The sequence below is a fragment of the Staurois parvus genome, unplaced genomic scaffold (genome assembly GCF_062004578.1).
Source record: "Staurois parvus isolate SC_StPar_1 unplaced genomic scaffold, SC_StPar_1.0 ptg000454l, whole genome shotgun sequence".
NCBI classification, from domain to species: Eukaryota; Metazoa; Chordata; class Amphibia; order Anura; family Ranidae; genus Staurois; species Staurois parvus.
Window position 1 is genome coordinate 4,746,740 of NW_028318250.1, and position 18,481 is coordinate 4,765,220.

General features: G+C 43.3%; 1 protein-coding gene across 1 annotated transcript in view; it reads right to left on the reverse strand.

Moving 5' to 3' along the window:
• Positions 1 to 12,596, reverse strand: part of FHL3 (four and a half LIM domains 3) — a 105,448-nt gene extending 92,852 nt beyond the window's left edge. The window contains exon 1 of the mRNA XM_089688794.1: positions 12,426 to 12,596. The gene's annotated coding sequence lies outside the window, so the exon portion shown is untranslated. The remainder of the gene's footprint in view (positions 1 to 12,425) is intronic.
• Between the last annotated feature and the right edge of the window lie 5,885 nt (positions 12,597 to 18,481).

The window sequence follows — 18,481 nt, forward strand, 5'->3', positions numbered from 1 at the left end:
TTTATGGTTTTCAATTTGAAAGTTAGTTATACTCATATATACACACCATATACAGTACGATATCTTTATATTTACTACTGTGTTAAACATGGTTGCAATCAGGGGCGGACTGACCATTTGGAAACTCGGGCACTGCCCGAGGGCCCGGGGTCAGTAGGGGGCCCCATTAGATGCCCCTGGTACCTTTTTCATAGGCTTTGAGTTTGGGCAAGGACACAGGGGCCCCATGATCCCCTATTGCCCAGGGGCCCCATGAGTTGTCAGTCCGCCCCTGGTTGCGTTTTAATACTGCGTCATGCCAGGTAATGGGCGTTTACCAGTCTCCCAAAGTTTTCCAGCCGGATCAGCTTAATCCTGGGTTCACACTGATGCCGTGCGGAATTCGCACTGTTTTCGGTACAAATTCCACACCGCATCATAATCGCACCCCGTTCATGCCAACCGCTCCGGCTGTGTATGTTAACCCCTTCACGCCGGTGCCTCCCGGCCCTTTAAGAGTTTCAGAAGCCGGGAGGCGGGGTTTAGGGTCAAGTGACTGCCTTGACGCGTCGTCACAGAGGTCGCATGATCGGGAAAGGTCCTGATCGAAAGAGGAGATCGGGACCTTTCCATGAGTACCAGACGTGTGCTGGGAGCGCGCACTCTCAGCACATATGTCCTTTTTTAATAGAACGCAAATGTGCGGCCGCTCAGCATCTAGGCCCAGACACTGGGAGGCCACACATTTGCATTCGGCCGGCATTAAGAGGTTAAGTATCTGACACCCTGAAATTGGTTTGCAAAACGTGGTGTGATGTGCAGAATCGGATCACGTGGGTGCGAATACCCATGCAATCCGATTCTGATACGTAAAAAAAAAAAAAAAAAAAAAAAAAAAAAAAAAAAAAAAAAAAAGGTCCTGCACCTTTTTGGTGTGGATGCGGTGCAATTTGAGCCATACAAAATGTATGCTTCAAATTGCATCACACAGAATTCGCATGTGATTTGCATAGCAACGCAATGTGGTACCTGTGCGAATCACATGCAATATGCTGCACTGCATACGTGTGAACCCAGGCTCAGGCTCCTTGTACAGGGTGTTTAGTTGTTTTGCTTGCATCCCTGCATTTCAATACACTCCAGAGGACCTGTGTTTGCAGGCATTCATCCCTGAACGCATAGTGCCCTAAATGCAAGTACCACTAGACAGTGTTCAACCGCAGAACATTTCTGCCAGTCATAGACTTTGACAGGCTGCAGGCAGCCTCTTGGGTGCACTAAAACTGCAGAATGCACACACAGCAGCTAGACGCTTAACAGTGTTAAGAACTGCATGACAAAACTATGAAAATCGGCAATACTAGCAATTGTTTTATTAATGCCTCTCATAATAATAATAAAAAAAAAAAAAAGAAGGATGCACCACCTGCAAAGCCAGGCTATATGAAAATAGCTGCATTCATTTTGTGAATAGTAGTGCTCTGTAACAGCAAACTAAAATGGTTTTACTTTTTTTGGCTGATTCAATAAATAAATAAATGTTGACACATTCACAGTAATTAGTACTGGGCTATTTATCTAATTCATTTAGAGTAATAGTTTTAGTTATTAACCTTAAAGAAGAATTCCAGGCAAAATTACTATTTTCCCATGCAGAGGGGCTGTGCCTGCACAAGCATGGGTTAAATTATAGTTATTGTCTAAGGGATCGGAAAGCAAAGCTATACTTACCTAATCCGCTTATCATCCAAGATCAGTCCCCACTGCTCCTGCCCCCGTATGCTAGCGGTCTTGTGAGTGGGCTGTTCCTGATGTCATCCCACCCATAGACCAGCTCCTGAACATGAGGACAGCAGGAACAGTCCACCGCTGGACATGGGGGAGTGCGGTTTTCCAGAGGATTGGGCAAGTACAGCTTTTCCCTGAGCCCCTGGACAAAATGAGCACTTAACCCAAGCAGCTCCACTGCATGGAAAAATAAGTTTTGACTGGAGTTATGCTTTAAATTTCTACCCCAGGAGAACCATTAAAGACGGTTTCAGGTTTTAGGGAAACGTAGCGTATCAGAGGAAAAAATGGCCATTTTATAGAATGCCCCTCTTACAGATATGGTCATAATGTTACCTTAACACACGGGTGTCAAACTGGCGGACCTCCAGCTGTTGCCAAACTACAAGTCCCATGAGGCATTGCAAGACTGACAGTTACAAGCATGACTCCCAAAGGCAGGGGAATAATGGGACTTGTAGTTTTGCAGCAGCTGGAGGGCCGCCAGTTTGACACCCCTGCTTTAAAAAAAAAAAAAAAAAAAAAAAAACTTCACTGGTGTAATGCCTATAGCTCTGCCAAGTGGCCTTGGATCAGAAACTATACAGGCATCATCATACTGGAGGCCATTCAGCCACAGTTCTAAGAACCCCTAGCAATCTTGGGGGGGGGGGGGGGGGGGGGGGAATCCCTGGCTAAAAAATTGTTCATTTACAGAGTTATGAGATTTTTCATGCAGAACTTTACATAGCACCCTGAACTATTCATGTCAGTCCATTCCCCAAAAGATCTTACAGACCAATTCATCCTTTCTAAACCTTCTTAAATGCAGATAAACCCTTTAAATAGCATTGGGGTCTCAGGGAACCCTTACTAATAAATACTACATCTACAGTTCAAGGTAAATTAGTGTGACGGTCACTGGAAAGAAATGCTCCTTACATTTTGTGGTCACTGGGAAGATTCCCTTCCTTGCAGATAGCCAAGCCAATCATTGATGTTAGCAATTACTTTTCTGAGGGAAAATTGCTCATTGCCCAAGAAACCCATAGCGTCCTTTAGTGCACGGGTGTCAAACTGGCAGCCCTCCAGCTGTTGCCAAACTACAAGTCCCATGAGGCACTGCAAGACTGACAGTTACAAGCATGACTCCCAAAGGCAGAGGCATGATGGGACTTGTAGTTCTGCAACAGCTGGAGGGCCGCCAGTTTGACACCCCTGCTCTAGAAAAACCCTAGTTGAGAAAAGGCTTGTCTAATGTCTCATTTAAACTCATGCAGACAATTTGGCCAGTTTTTAGGAGGAAGCTACTTAACCTACCAGTATGCTTTGGATTGTGGCAGGAAACCAAAACACCCCAAAGAAACACACATACGGGGGGAACACACAAGCTCCATGAAGATGCCATCCAAGGTTGGAGCCAAACCTGAAATCTCAACAAACCAAAGCCAAGAGGATCACTCACACCACATTGCTGATATACAGGCCATGTTACTAAATTATGAAAACAAAAATACCAAAAAAAAAAAAAAAACCCCACAATTTACCAATTAACCAACAATCCCCGGACTTCACACAAGTCAGTAAGGTGTATATGAATCTGTTGCAACAAGGACAGAACTGTTGCAACCATATCTCCAGTGAAGTGGTTGAGTTATACACACAGAAGGTATCTAGAGAAGTTTAAGCGCGATGAAAACCTAGCAAATATCAGTTCCAAGGAAACCTATTGTCTCGAGAAGGTGCAACACAATACTTACATGTGCGGCACAATCAACAATTTACGCCATCATACAATAGGTCTTTATTAACCTCCACTTTCCTTATCACCGATATGGCTGTATTTTATTTCAAATCTGTTAGAACAATAGCACCATACAGTAAAAGAGTCACTAATAAGAACTACTTGAATTTGTCCTATGCATAGGTATTAACAATGAAAATTTTCATTAAGTTGGCACAAAGCTTCCAACTACATGTACACTGTCAGAAATGTGTTGCCTTAAAGTGATTGTAAACCCTTGCATGTACCTAGTGAAGTGACTGGCCTCAGGTGATACACAGAGATTAAGCAAATCATCCTTCAGAAGTTGTACCCATTTATCTGCTGTCTTCTCCACATCCAAAGTGTTTAATTTAGAAAGCTTGTAGAGCAGTCAGAAAAAGGGGGCAGAGAGCTGAAGTTACACTCTGCAGATCTCAGTGAGGAGAGTTCTGAGAACTGATTGGAGGGCAGAGACCCACCCCTCCTCCACACAGAAATAGAGTGGATGCTGTCAATCTGCTTGAGATCTCTCCCGTCACCATTTTTCTTTTGGTGTCAGGAAACTGTCAGAATTGATTCATGCTGATAGGAGAGGAACGAGGTAGCAGACAGAAATGACACTTAGTGCTCTGGCCTGATAGAAGTACACACTTTAGAGTGATATGCTCTGTTTATAATTCATGTCTGGGTTTACAATCACTTTATACTGCCCACAGATGGATCAAAATTCAGCTGGTTAAGAAGGGACCCGCCAAATTTTGATCCATCTATGGCTGTTCCTGCTCTACAAAAGTCAATCTAACCATCGACCTCTGTTGAACAGGACTGTTGGAAAATGTTTGCCAATCAGTAAGTTGATCAGTGTATTCTGATAGCAGGAGTCCCCGCTGTCAGAATACAATGGCACAGTAGGGAGGACTTCCCCATCCACCTAGCATGTGTTGAGGGGTGAATCGGTTTTCTTTTTTTTTTTTTTAATCAGCTCTCTGGCTGGTCGAATAAAAACGAGGCATCTATGACCAGCCTTACTGAATCACCCCCACTGAGTTTAAACCAGTTGTACAATCCTGAGCTCTGTCAGCTGACAAAAACCGTAATATGCAAGTTTAATGAAGCCTGACAACAATGTGCATTAGCAAATGAATTAAATTAACATGACATATGCTTTCACATAAATGTATTATGTAATATTACCTAGAGGAAGTTCCACTAAATGAATAGAGCCTACACAGTCTCTACATGTACATTAAAGATTTGCCAATATGTAGACATTTCTACAATAGTAAACACACACAACATCACAACATACAGTACAGGCAAATGGATCACAAGGATTACCTCCTCAGCATCCTGCAGCGACCAGTAAACACCTTTCATTTTAACAGACTGGCACCTGCCAGATAGGCGATTTGTAATGGAGATCTGCTACAAATCACTCTCCTTTTAGCAACATTCCATAGAGATGCATTAAAGTGATATTAAAGGCAATTAAAATTATTATACTTATCTGCTCTGTGCAGTGTTTTTGCACAGAGTAGCCCTGATCCTGTTCTTCTGGGGCCCCCTGCTGGCACTCCTGGCCCTTCCCTCCTGCTGAGTGCCCCCAAAGGAAGCAGCTTGCTATGGGGGCACTTAAGTAGTATAGCTCCCGAGCCGATGCTCTGCATGTCTATTCACACCCACTCTCTCTCCGCATTGGCTCACTTGCTGTGATTGATAGTCTCACCCAATGAGGAGGGAGGAGTCCCTGGAGAGCCGAGGCTCTTGTGCACATCACTGGATCACAATGGGGCTCGGGTATTAAGGGGGCTGCTGCACACAGAAAGTTTTTTTACCTTTGCGCATAGGATGCCTTTACAACCACTTTTAAGAGCAAAAGAGCGATTTTGTCACCAGCAAAAAAGGTTGTTAAATCTTAATTGCTAAGCTCTTTAAAAATTGAAGCCAATGATTCCATTTAAAAAATCTGCTCATCTGATAACAACCTAAGGCTGATGACACATGGGTGACTGCCGCCAATGATCTTAGTCAAAATTTCCACTGCCAGGATCAGTAAGACTGCCCGTTTATTCCTGTGGCTACAAAGAGAGCCATACCATAGGGACACACAAGCAGCCTTTTTTAGAGATCTTGCCGCTTGCGATTTGTCACTAGTGTCAGAAATGCCCCGTTGGTTTGTAGCCTTGGGCTAATGTCAGATGGGTGATTTTTTTTTTCTTAAGCAGAGCTTAAAGGATACGTTCATCTTTCATAACCTGTTACACCCATATTCAGGGTGTAACATATAACATGTTACGAAAGAACCGGCCCCCGTTCCACCGTTTTAACAGCTATTGGGGGGGGGATCTTCTTCCCCTGCTAGCTGTCACAATTAAAAAAAAAAAATGTAATATATATATATATATATATATATATATATATATATATATATATATATATATATATATATATAAAGTGGCCGTGTGGGGCTCTACCCGCACAGCTACGTCCCTCACTCACAGTATTCTGTGAGTGAAAAACTAAAAGTCCCAACAGCCTTTGCGACTGTCGGCTTGTAGTTCTCAATGAACTACCATGGCACTGTTGTACATTGTCTTTTCCCGTCAAGAGTGTATCTGCTTACCCATACGAGGTATGAGCACACAGATATACTGAGTCTGCAGTAGTCCTGCATAGCACCAACGATCTGCTGATCGCCGCTTTACAGACTCCTGAAACAGAAAATAGCAAATGCACATTTTTTTTACCTGATAAAAAAAAAAAAAAAAAAAAAAATGCAGATTCAGGTGGACGTTTCCAATCATCCCCGCATCCATTGCCTGTGCGTCCTCCTCTGTGTGAGGTCCCGATTCATGTGATCACCGATTGGCCAATCAGTGATCACATGAACAGTAGTAAATAAGATGTCACTTCCTGACATCATTATTTACTACTTGTGAAATCTGTGAATGATCACAGAGGCCACATGGTACAAGGCTATTCACAACAGCCTTGTACCATGTGACAAGCTGTGACCAATCACAGCTCCCACGATATTTCTCAATGGCTGCAAGAATGCAGCCAGAGGAGAAATGATTGCTTTTACAGCCTTTATGGGTGTAAAAGCAATCAGTGTAAAAAAAAGAAGAAAAAAAGAAAAAAAAAAAAATCATCACCTCCACAAGTAGTATAGTGTCACTATGGTGACACTGTACTGCTAGGATGACAGTATGTTTAAAAAAAACAGATAATATAAAAAAAAAAAATAAAAAAAGGATTTAGAAAAATTATAATTTTTCTTTATAAACTAATTTGGGTTAATTTTTTTTTTTTACTAAAAAGATAACCGCATAAAAATTGTAGCCAAGATTTATGAAGAAAGATTATTTGCAAAATTTTATAAGAAAAACTTTGACTTTTTAATTTATATAGCAAAAAAGTAAAAGTCCCAGTGGTGAATAAATACCACCAAAATAAAGTTTTATGTGTCTCAAAAAAAATTCATATGCGTACTGTTGTTGCATGACCGCACAATTGTCATTCAAAGTGTGATAGCACCGAAAACTGAAAACTGGTCTGGGCAGGAAGGGGGTGAAAGTATCTGGCCTTGAAGTGGTTAAAAGGTGAACTTATCCTTTAATTTGCCAAGGCTGAGCAGTGGTGAAAACTAGGTTGTTGAGCTACCCCCAGCCACCAAGCCGCAGCAAGATCGTAGCATCAATAGAAAAACCCCCTTTGGCTGAAAAAGGGGCATTCAGGAGGTGGCAGTATTGCCTCCTAAATACTTGGCAGCCAATGCTCTACCGCCCTCTGAAAAGTGATCCACCACAAAACATGTGGCAGGTGGGCAGTAGAGAGTGGCGCTTGCGTAAACGAGCCATCAGCGTAACGGTCACTGGTGTTTTTGCCACTGACGCAAAGTGCTGCTGATTCTGAGTCGCTGAGCATCAAAGCGGTTTAAAAATTATAGTTAGTGATTTGAAGAAAATCATCATGACCTTAGTGAGAAATTGCTATAACAAAACGGGAAGGGGTGGTTACATCGAACATCAGCCCAATGGTGGCCAGACACAGTGCCATATATTGACCTCACAAGCCTTCGTCACACTGAATCCAACTTTGAAATCGTGCGACTTCACTTGAGTTCGCATGATTTCAAAGTCGATTGTCAGTCTGACTTTAGGTGTGACTTGGAAGACATCTGTGCAACTTCATGCACAGATGCCTTAGTAAGTCGTACCTGAACTTGCAAAAATGAATGCATGAAGTACTATCAAAACTGTATGCGATGGAGTCAGAATTGCACCAATATGACTGCTTCCATTGCGGACAATAGGGTGAGACTTGTCATGTGATTTGAAACTATCAAACCGCAATACAAGATGCACCGGTGTAACCAGAGACTATTGCAGGCCATACATGGTTCGAATTCCGAACGATTTTTTGTCCGAAAAGCTAAAACGTTCGCTCGTTAATCTGATGGTGCCATCAATGATTTCAAAAATCAGCCGACAAAGTTCACCCCATATAACATGCAAAACGTCTGTTCCTTCCAGGTTACGGCTCATGCACATATTCTTTCCGGAAAAACGATCATACGATATGACCATCACTGAGTCGGGAAAAAAAAAAAAAAAAAAACGATCGATTTTCACAAATTTACCAATATGCCTGATCACCAAAAAGGGGAGGAACCACGAAAATTGGCTGGTGCCATTGACCCACTAACAGACCAAAAATTGTCCGATTATTCTTAGGTCCGATTTTCGGATGAAAAATTGGTCGAATTTCGACCTTTTTATGGCTGGCCTAAATCAACCTAACAATCAATTTGCATGGCAAAAATCAATTGATATTCCATATACATGTAACCCAAGTTTAGAATCATTCTGTAGATAGATTGATTGTATTGTTTTGTTCTCCCCACTGTCTAGAAGGGATGAACCATGGGAATGGATTAGGACATGAAAAAACATCATTGACTGACCCTGTATGAGAATTTTATTTTCTGTTACAACTGATCGACTGAAACCATCACTGTCACTCATCACTCAGCCATGCCATTTTTGTCTCGCTTTATCCGTGTCGGAGTTTAACCTTTCACTCAGTTTTACTGTGTCGTATATGGTGAGCACCACAATTATTTATTTCAGGTACTTCTATAGCACCATCAGTTTATGCAGCGCTTTACATATATATTGTACATTCACATCAGTCCCTGTCCTCAAGGAGCGAACAATCTAAGGTCCCTAACCTACATCCATATATACACACATACTAGGGCCAATTTAGACAGGAGCCAATTAACCTACTAGCATGTCTTTGGAATGTGGGAGGAAACCAAGCTTCCCGGAGGAAACCCACGCAGGTACAGGGAGAACATGCAAACTTAAAAGTGGACCTCCAGCCAAAAGGGGAAGTTCTGCTTTAAGGCCTTGTCCCCCACTCCCTGTTAAGGATTGGCACCTTTGGGGAGTGGGGGGGGAATGGGTACCCAAAATTGACAGGTACCTGCTCCCACTTCCGCTGCGATTGGAAGCAGAAGTTGTCCTCCCTCCCCATAGTCCTCTGGGACAAGTGACAGGTCCTAGAAGACTACGGGACCATTCACAAAGCACAGCGCTATTCGTGCATGTGCAGTGAGCACCAAGCTGTCACAGTCGGGTGCCCACACTGAAGATGCCGGAGGCGGGAAACACAGGGCAGTCGGTGAAATGGACTTTGTGGAGGACACCGTGGGACTGAAGGACAGGTAAGTGTCAGTTTTTGCAGCTGCTGACATTTATTTAATTTTTTTTATTCACTGGAACTCCACTTTAAGGCTACGTTCACACTAGCTTTGTCAGCAGGCGTCACACAGGCGTTTGTGAAGCATTTTTAATGCTTCTCAAACGCCTATGAAAATTCTGCACATGGCAGCACACAGTGCTGTTCACACTGAAGCATTACGTTGCGTCAAAACTGACGCCTCATGTTGAGTCAGAAGGAGTTGAAGCCTCCCCTTCAAGTCTATGGTGCTGCTCCTCAAACGCCTGACAGGCGTTTGCGGAGCGTTAATACCATTTAACTTCATTATAGGCGTTTGTGGTGCGGTTTTAACGCTTGGCAAACGCCTATCAAACGCCTCGAAACCGTACATAGAGCATTTGGAGAGCGTTTGAGGAGTGTTAAAAACGCCTGTCTAACGCTATAGGGGTGTTTGGCAAGAGTTAGAAATAAAGTCAAGCGTGAACGAGCCCTAAGGCAGGTGGTGCAATGGTTGGGATTCAAACCAACGACCCTAGTGCTGCCCGCAATTGTACTGAAGTCTGACAGGCAGAACTAGGGTTGTTGGTTCAAATCCCAACCAAGGCACCACCTGTCTAGAGTTTGCATGTATGGGTTTCCTCTAGGAACTCCGGTTTCCTCCCACACTCCAAAGACATGCTGGTAGGTTAATTGGATCCTGTCTAAATTGGCCCTAGTATGAATGTGAGTTAGGGGCCCTAGAATGCAGGTTAGATGCCTTAGATTGCACGGATTGAGGGTATGTATATATATGTATCAGGGGCGGACTGACCATTTGGAAACTCGGGCACTGCCCGAGGGCCTGGGGTCAGTAGGGGGCCCCATGAGATGCCCCTGGTACCTTTTTCATAGGCTTTTTTGGGTGTGGGCGAGGACACAGGGGCCCCATGAATTGTCAGTCCTCCCCTGGTATGTATGTATGTATGTAAAGCACTATGTAAATTGACGGCACTGTATTAGCACCTGAAATAAATGTGTAGGTACCTTCCTAACTGGATACAAATTTATTGGATAGATGAGGTAGGTCCCCACAGTGTAGCATTTTGGTAAATCGAAATTTGTTTGTACAAAAGTTGTATGGTCAGATTGTGATATGTATGGTGACCCTAAAGTGCCATTAATTTCAAAATTCAATCATCACTACTGTAATCAGATTCTTTAAACATATACATGGAAGGTTCATATCCACCTAGTCAAAAAAAAAAAAAAAAAAAAAAAAAAAAGAAGAGGGAGGGTCCTAAAACTAGAAATTCACTACGACTGGAGCGCCTGCACATGGCAACCACTCAGCTTGTAGCTTACATTTAAAAAGCCTAAAGCTGGCCATACACTATACAATTTTCTGTCCAATTTCTGCCAAATTTCCTTCAACTATGTAGTGCAAGAGCCTGCTTAATTGGATACAATTGAAAGTGTTGTTTGGGTTTGACCTCCTATTATATGGTTTTTGGTAAATCTAAATCTCAAGAAAATTGTATAATGTATGGCTAGCCTTAGGCTGGCCATACACTATACAATTTTCTTGAGAATGTTGCTTTAGATTTACCAAAAACCATATAATAGGAGGTCAAACCCAAACAATACTTTCAATTGTACCCAATTAGGCAGGCTCTTGCACTACATAGTTGAAGGTAAATCCAAGAAAATTGGGCAGAAACTCAACAGAAAATTGTGTAGTGTATGGCCAGCCATAGATTTACCTTCAACTATGTAGTGCAAGAGCCTGCCTAATTGGATACAATTGAAAGTGTTGTTAGGTCTGACCTCATATTATATGGTTTTTGGTAAATCTAAAGGAAAATTCTCAAGACAAAATATATATTGTATAGTCAGCCTTATGCAGGCCATACATGGTTCGAATTCTGAATGATTTTCTTACGAAAAATTGGACCCAATAATCGGACGATTTTCGCTCTGTTAGTGGGGCAATGGCATTGGCCGATTTTCTTGGCTCCTCCCAATTTCGTTTATCGGGCATGCTAGAAAATTCATGAAAAAACGACCAATTTTCTAAATCATTGGTGGCACCATCGGAATACAGAACGAACGAGAATTCGAACCATGTATGGCCTGCATTAGTGAGCAAGCCAAAGCTAAAAGTTGATTGGTTACTATGCACAGCTGCTCCAGCCCTAGTAAACCCATTTTTCCCAACTGCTGATCAGAATAAAGCTGGCCATACATGTATAGATTTTTGTTCAAGAATTTTCATTTGATTTTCTAATGCTTAGTGGGGTCAAATCGATGTTTGTTTTCGACAGCAGTGATGGGAAAATTTGAAGGGGCAAATCGATCAGTACTAGGGTTGTTGGTTTGAATCTCAGGCACAGCACCACCTGCCTGGAGTTTGCATGTTCTCCCTGTCCCTGCGTGGGTTTCCTCCGAGTACTCCTGTTTCCTCCCACACTCCAAAGACATGCTGGTAGGTTCAATGGATCCTGTCTAAATTGGCCCTAGTATGTGTATGTATGAATCAGGGGTGGACTGACCATTTGGGCACTGTCCGAGGGCCCAGGGTCAGTAGGGGGCCCCATGAGATGCTGCTAGTACCTTTCATAGGCTTTTTTGGGTGTGGTTGAGGACACAGGGGCCCCATGATCCCCTATTGCCCGGGGGCCCCATGAGTTATCAGTCCGCCCCTGATATGAATGTAAGTTAGGGACTTTAGATTGTACACCCCTTGAGGGTTAGGGACTGATGTGAATGTACAATATATATGTAAAGCGCTGTGTAAATGGACGGCGCTATATAAGTACTTGAAATAATCGATCAAATTAATTTTTGGCCAGTGTATGTGGTTATCGTTCAGAAATGACATTCCTTTTACAATCGAATGATAAAAGCAAAAGACAAATTTTAGAACGATATTCATCCATTCAAATAATTTTCGTCCGACTTTTCTTACATCCAAAAATCTACACGTGTATGGGCAGCACATGTCCAAGTAAAGCCCAGGTCCTTCACCATGTATATGTTGTACACAGGCAGGACTCAATGCTGCAGGCTGATCCCATCTCCCGGGGAGAAAGTTGAAGGTTTTTAGGATGGAGCCGCTAAAGAAAGAGATGAGAGCAGGAGAGGAGTGTGTCTAATAACAAAGGGAAGAGTGGATCCTTTGTGTGCAGGGATCAGTCCAAGGATCACTTACCTCTCCTGTGATCCTCAGGTGTCCTGCGATCCTCCGGCAGTCGCTGAGCTCCTGGGACACACGCCGTACTAGAGGAGAGCCGCGATCAGTTACTCACAGAGGAAATGACTAGCCCTAATTCCTAAGGTAGGGCTATTAGCATAGACAAGTCCCCGCCCACCCCACTGTGTGCTCTATGACAGGGGGCGGGGCCCGGGGAGTGACAATGACCAGACTGGTACCTGGCTCAGTGATCTCTGCTGCACTAACTCCTTCACTGCCACAGCCTGGGATCAGGAGGGGAGGGGAGAGAAGGGGGACGATTGCACAACATCACAGCGATTTTCCAGATGGGACAACAGCTGACTTTCATCAGAAAGCTCAGAGTGTTCCAAGGAGGACAGTGCGGTTTAATAAATGATCAGGACAATGACGTTACCATATGCTTTATTATGGTGTTACTGGAAGAAGCTCGCCCTGCTCTTGTTGAATCATGGAAACTTTACAGGCTCCTTTCTTCTCCATGTTTACCTTAAAAGGCCCAGACGATTTACACCAGACTGCTTCTAGCTGCTGCTTTCTAATGGTGGCCATAGGCACTATCACAAAGGATCGATCCCTTTTCCGATCGATCTATAGTCAATGACCCATTCGATCCATATGCCTCATATAGGGACGTAGATCTCAGTCCACAGTTAGGGCTCATGTACACTGCAGCTGATAAACTTGCGTTTAGGAGCTGTGCAGCGTTTTTTTCAGCAGCCCCTGAACTCTCCCTAATGTTTTCCTATGTGTCCATGTACACATCTTCGTTTACAGGCATTTAAGTTTACAGTCTTTTTTTGAACGAAAAAAACTTGCGTTAAGCAGTCGATTTTATTAGCGTTTCAAACGCAAAACGCTTGTAAACACGGCAAATCACGTTTATACCTCATCACCTTTCCAACCGCTCCATCTCCGCCACCCCCCTCTGCCAATCCCTGCATTCGCTTCCGATTGCGCAACGGATCAAATTCAAAATCCTAACACTGACGTACAAAGCCATCCACCATACTGCCCCGAACTACATCACTGACCTAATATCCAAGTACCGCCCAGCACGCACACTCCGCTCCTCACAAGACCTCCTTCTCTCTAGTTCCCTGGTCTCCTCCTCCCATGCCCGCCTCCAGGACTTCTCCAGGGTGTCACCCCTCCTCTGGAACTCTCTGCCCCAACCCATCAGACTATCACCCACTCTCCTCTCCTAAAGGCACACCCTAAAAACCCATCTCTTCAGGGAAGCCTACCCCACCCCCTGCTAACCTGCCGACCTCCTCCACTCTTCCTACCACTCCATCCCCCACAGCTATCTCCTCCTGTGCCACCCTCCCTCCTAGACTGTAAGCTCGAAAGAGCAGGGCCCTCAATCCCCTCATGTTTTGCATTGTATTGGTATTGTTTTGTCACATGTTCTGTCCCCCTTTGTAATGTACAGCGCTGAGCGAACTATTGGCGCTTTATAAATACTGTATAATAATAATAATAATAATAATCACAGACTATCCCCGCTGCAGTCTATCCTGAACTCTGCTGCCAGACTCATCCACCTTACCAACCGCTCCGTATCCGCCTCCCCCCTCTGCCAATCCCTCCACTGGCTTCCGATTGCCCAATGCATAAAATTCAAACTACTAGCACTGACGTACAAAGCTATTCATAATACTGCCCCAAACTACCTCACCGTCCTGATATCCAAATACCACCCAAAACGCACTCTTCGCTCCTCACAAGACCTCCTACTTTTTAGCTTCCTGGTCTCCTCCTCCCATGCCCGTCTCCAGGACTTCTCCAGGTCTTCCCCCATCCTCTGGAACTCACTACCCCAATCCATCAGACTGTCACCTACCCTCCTCACATTTAGGCGCACCCTGAAAACCCATCTCTTCAGGGAAGCCTACTCCGCCCTCACCTAACTGCCGATCTCCTCCACTCCTCCTACCACTCCATCCCCCACAGCCATTTCCTCCTATACCACTATCCCCTCCCTCCTAGATTGTAAGCTCCAAAGAGCAAGGCCCTCGAACCCCTCGTGTATTGTATTGTTACTGTATTGTCTCATATACTGTCTCCCACTATAATGTTCAGCGCTGAGCAAACTTTTTGGCACCATATAAATACTGTATAATAATATAAGCATTTGCAATTTTTTTTTAACTCTTCCAGTTCCCAATGCTGTCCAGAGCCTTTTTTCATCATGAAAAATGCATGCAAAGCATTTTCAAGGTACTCAAATGGACAAAAATCTGAAAACAGGATGTTCCTACCAGACTTGTCACACATTGTAATGACCAATGCACACCTCAGACCTCTCCCACACTTGGAAACAAAAGATATGTTAATGACCATTCACACCTCAAATTCCTCATGTAGACCCCCTGCCCCCTCCACCAGACACCTTTAACACCCTTGGAAACAAAATAAATGTTAATGAGCTACTCACACCTAAGCTAATGTCAACACATACTGCTGTCTCTACTTCTACTCTCTGTATTTCTCTGAAACAGTCTGCAATAGTTAATAAATTACCACTTTTCAGTGCGTTTTGGGCATTTGGGAGGTTCTCCTGTGCTTATCTTTAAAAAACGCTTCTAAACGCAAACGCATAAGCGCGTTATGCAAACGCGACTAAACAGACATTTTGTAACCTACGTTTTCCAGCAGTCAGTTTCCATCATTCAGAAGTGTCCCATGTGCACGCTGACAGGGGGGAGGAGCCTGGCTATGGAGCCGAGCGGGAGATCGTGGTAAGATCTTCCCAGGCTCCCCCAGCGACTTGCCAATAGGTCGTATGACCTACCTTAACCAGGGAGGAGGAGTGGGCTGGACATCTGTGGAGTCCCGTGGACGAGACCCTGTGTAGGGGTAGTCAGCCGGGAGTCCTCGGTGTGCTGAGAGGAGGAGAGCCAAAGGGTGGTGAGCCCTAGGAGCGGAGGCACGGAGGACGCTGGGTGGACATGTGACCTCACCCCTCTCTCTCCCCTCTCTCCTGGTCTCCCCAGCTCTCCCTGTCTCTCTTTGTGAAGGAGTACAAATTAAGCCTGCAGTAGTCTGGAGCATGAAAGGAGATAAAGGGGCAAAAGTATATCATATGAATGGGAATCCCTCAGCAGAGAGACCGTGAAACTAGAGGGGCTCTCGATTGCAAACCCCCCCCCCCCCCCGAGAAGATTGACAGAAGCCACCCCCCAAGATGTGGAAAAGTGAAAGTCTAAGGGTGAGTGAGTGTGGCAGAAGAAATTAAATGTAATATATGTTATAAGTCAAAATGATGAAGTAAATATGGACTATTAAAGGAGTGGGGGTTGCATATAGGGGGCACTACGGAGACTACAGCGGGTCCCATATTTTCAAATTAAAACAAATAAAAAACATTTGTTCCTGCAGGGGGCCCAAAAGGGAGATAGGGGGAAAGAAGAAGGTGAAAATATAAAAGGGAGGAGGAGACTATTGATTTCATTAGATATGTCGAAAAATAGCAAAATGAAGAACAAAATAGCAAAAGGAAGTAGATCAAAAGCCACAATTTCATTTTCAATTAAGGCATTTATTCCTGAGCAGGACAAACAGACCCCAGAGAGGCAAAGTGGAATTAATGGGAAAAGTGTGACAGAGAACAGTAGTGGTGGGAGCCCCAGAAGATCCCTGGGAATGTCCAATTTCAGCCAAAATTTGGAAGAAGCAGACATAAAAAGGATAAATGGTATGGATAAATTGGAAGATCAAGATTTACATTTACCAACTAAAACAGAAATAGCAGAAATGTTTAAAGGCCTGGAATTATCTATAAAAAATGAGATGGGAAAGTTATATAAAGATCTGGGATATGTCCTTTCTAGAATGGAGGAGATGGAAGAAAAAACAAATAAACAGGCTCAAGAGATACAGGTCTTAGAAAATAAAATGATGGAAATGAAAAAGGAACAAAGAAATCTGCTTTATAAATTGGAAGATCAGGAAAATAGGAATAGAAGATGCAACGTAAGGATACATGGTTTACCGGAACCCCCACAAGGAGAAGATCTGAGGGAAACGGTAGAGAAAATGTTAGACACAATAATGGACAGAGCTGCAGCAGAACCCTATAAGATTGACAGAGTATACAGAATTGGAAGAATATACCAAGAAGGAGGAAAAGAAAGACCGAGAGATATCGTTGCTCAATTTCGATATTATAGGGATAAAGAGGAGATCTGGAAGAAGATGAAAGGAAGAGTTATTATAAAGTTTGGGGAAATAAATTTACAGATATTCGCAGATCTTGCCGCAGAGACTTTGTCAAGAAGGAAAATATTAAAACCATTAGTAGACTAAATGAAAAAGCAGAACATCCGATATAGCAAGGGGTCCCCAGCATGTTTAAGCGGCTGGAAAAATGGACGATCGGCAAGATTAAAGTTTCCCGAAGAACTGAGAGACTTCTGTGAGAGACTTGAGTTGCAGAAAATAGATATTCCTGGATGGGGTTGGGGGGGGGGAGTGAGGGGGGATGGGTAGTTTGGGGGGGAGGGGGGAGAAGTGGTGGGGTTTTTTTTTCTTTCTCCCGCTCCTCTTTTCCCCCCTCCTCCTCCTGGTTTCTTTTTTTTTTTCTCTTCTGGCAGGACGTTGGGGGAGGGCAATTGGGAAGAGGTGTCCATGAACAGAGGAACACCCTATAGTGGAATCAAAAGTAGAAGTATGCGCACAAATGATTCAGAGGCAAAAGAATAGCCTAAAAGGGGAGGGGGGGGAGGGTGCTGGTAACCTGAGATTATGCAGGAAAGTAGGAGATATATTAATCTGGATAAATCCTGGAGGAGGAAGGAGAAGGTATAGGGAAGAGAGGGAAAGAAAGGAGAAGGGTGAAGAGGGATGAGAGGAGGTGAGAAAAAGATAAGAATGGAAGAGATCCACTTTGTGGCTTATAATGTTAAAGGTTTAAATAGCCCAGGGAAGAGATTTAAGATATTTAAAGAACTTCAGCATAGATCTTCTTCAGTGGTATTTCTACAAGAGACACACTTAGTACAAGAAACAAATGTGAAGCTACAATCCAGATATTATCCAGAGTGGTATTATGCAGATTTCCCAATTAAACGTGCAAAGGGAATGGCAACAGGATTTGCAAAAAATATAAGGTTTAAGTTGGAGGAGAGATTGGTAGACCCAGAAGGGAGATTCCTGCTCTTGAAAGGAAAACTACAGGAAATAGAATGTACATTAGCAAATATTGCTCGAATAAGAACCCTAAGGTATTCTTAAAAAATATCCTGGGGAAATTGATGGATTTGAGAAAGGGGGATTTGATTGTGGCTGGAGATTTTAATTTTTGTATGGATCCACAAATGGATGTGGCCTCTCCTGTGCTGAGAGATAGTGGTAGATATTTGAAAAATTTAAAAAAAAAATTATTTCAATGTCAACTGGTCGATATTTGAAGAATTAGGCACATGAAGGAAAGAGACTACGCCTATTACTCTCACGCACATGAGATGTATTCAAGATTGGATTACATACTGTTGAACCATAGGCTTATTGAGTCTCTGGTCAAAGTAAATATAGAAGTTATGTCAATTTCTGACCATGCTCCTGTCGCAATGCAATTGCTATGGGGTAACGAACAGATGGGAGGAAAGGTATGGAGGCTGAATGAGTCACTTCTCCAGGATCAAGAGACGGATTGGAAAGTTAAGAAGGAAATAGAGCAATTCTTTGAAGAAAATGACTCTGAGGAAGTGTCGGTAGCTACAGTGTGGGAGGCACACAAGGTTTATATTAGATGAATCTTAATAGTGATAGGAGCAAAAAAGAAGAGGGAAAGAAGAGAAAAAGTAAGCACACTTTTAAGGGAACTTTGTGATCTAGAGCTGACACATAAAAACAGAGTAAGAAACGAGATCACGCAGAAGATAATAAATAAAAGAGAAGAATTAAATAATATCCTGGAAGAAGAAAAGAGGAGAGTGTTTAATAAAATGATAAGTGAGAGGTATAGATGGGGTGATAAACAAGGAAAGTATTTAATGAGGGCTCAGAAGAAAATAAAATCTAGGAATTAT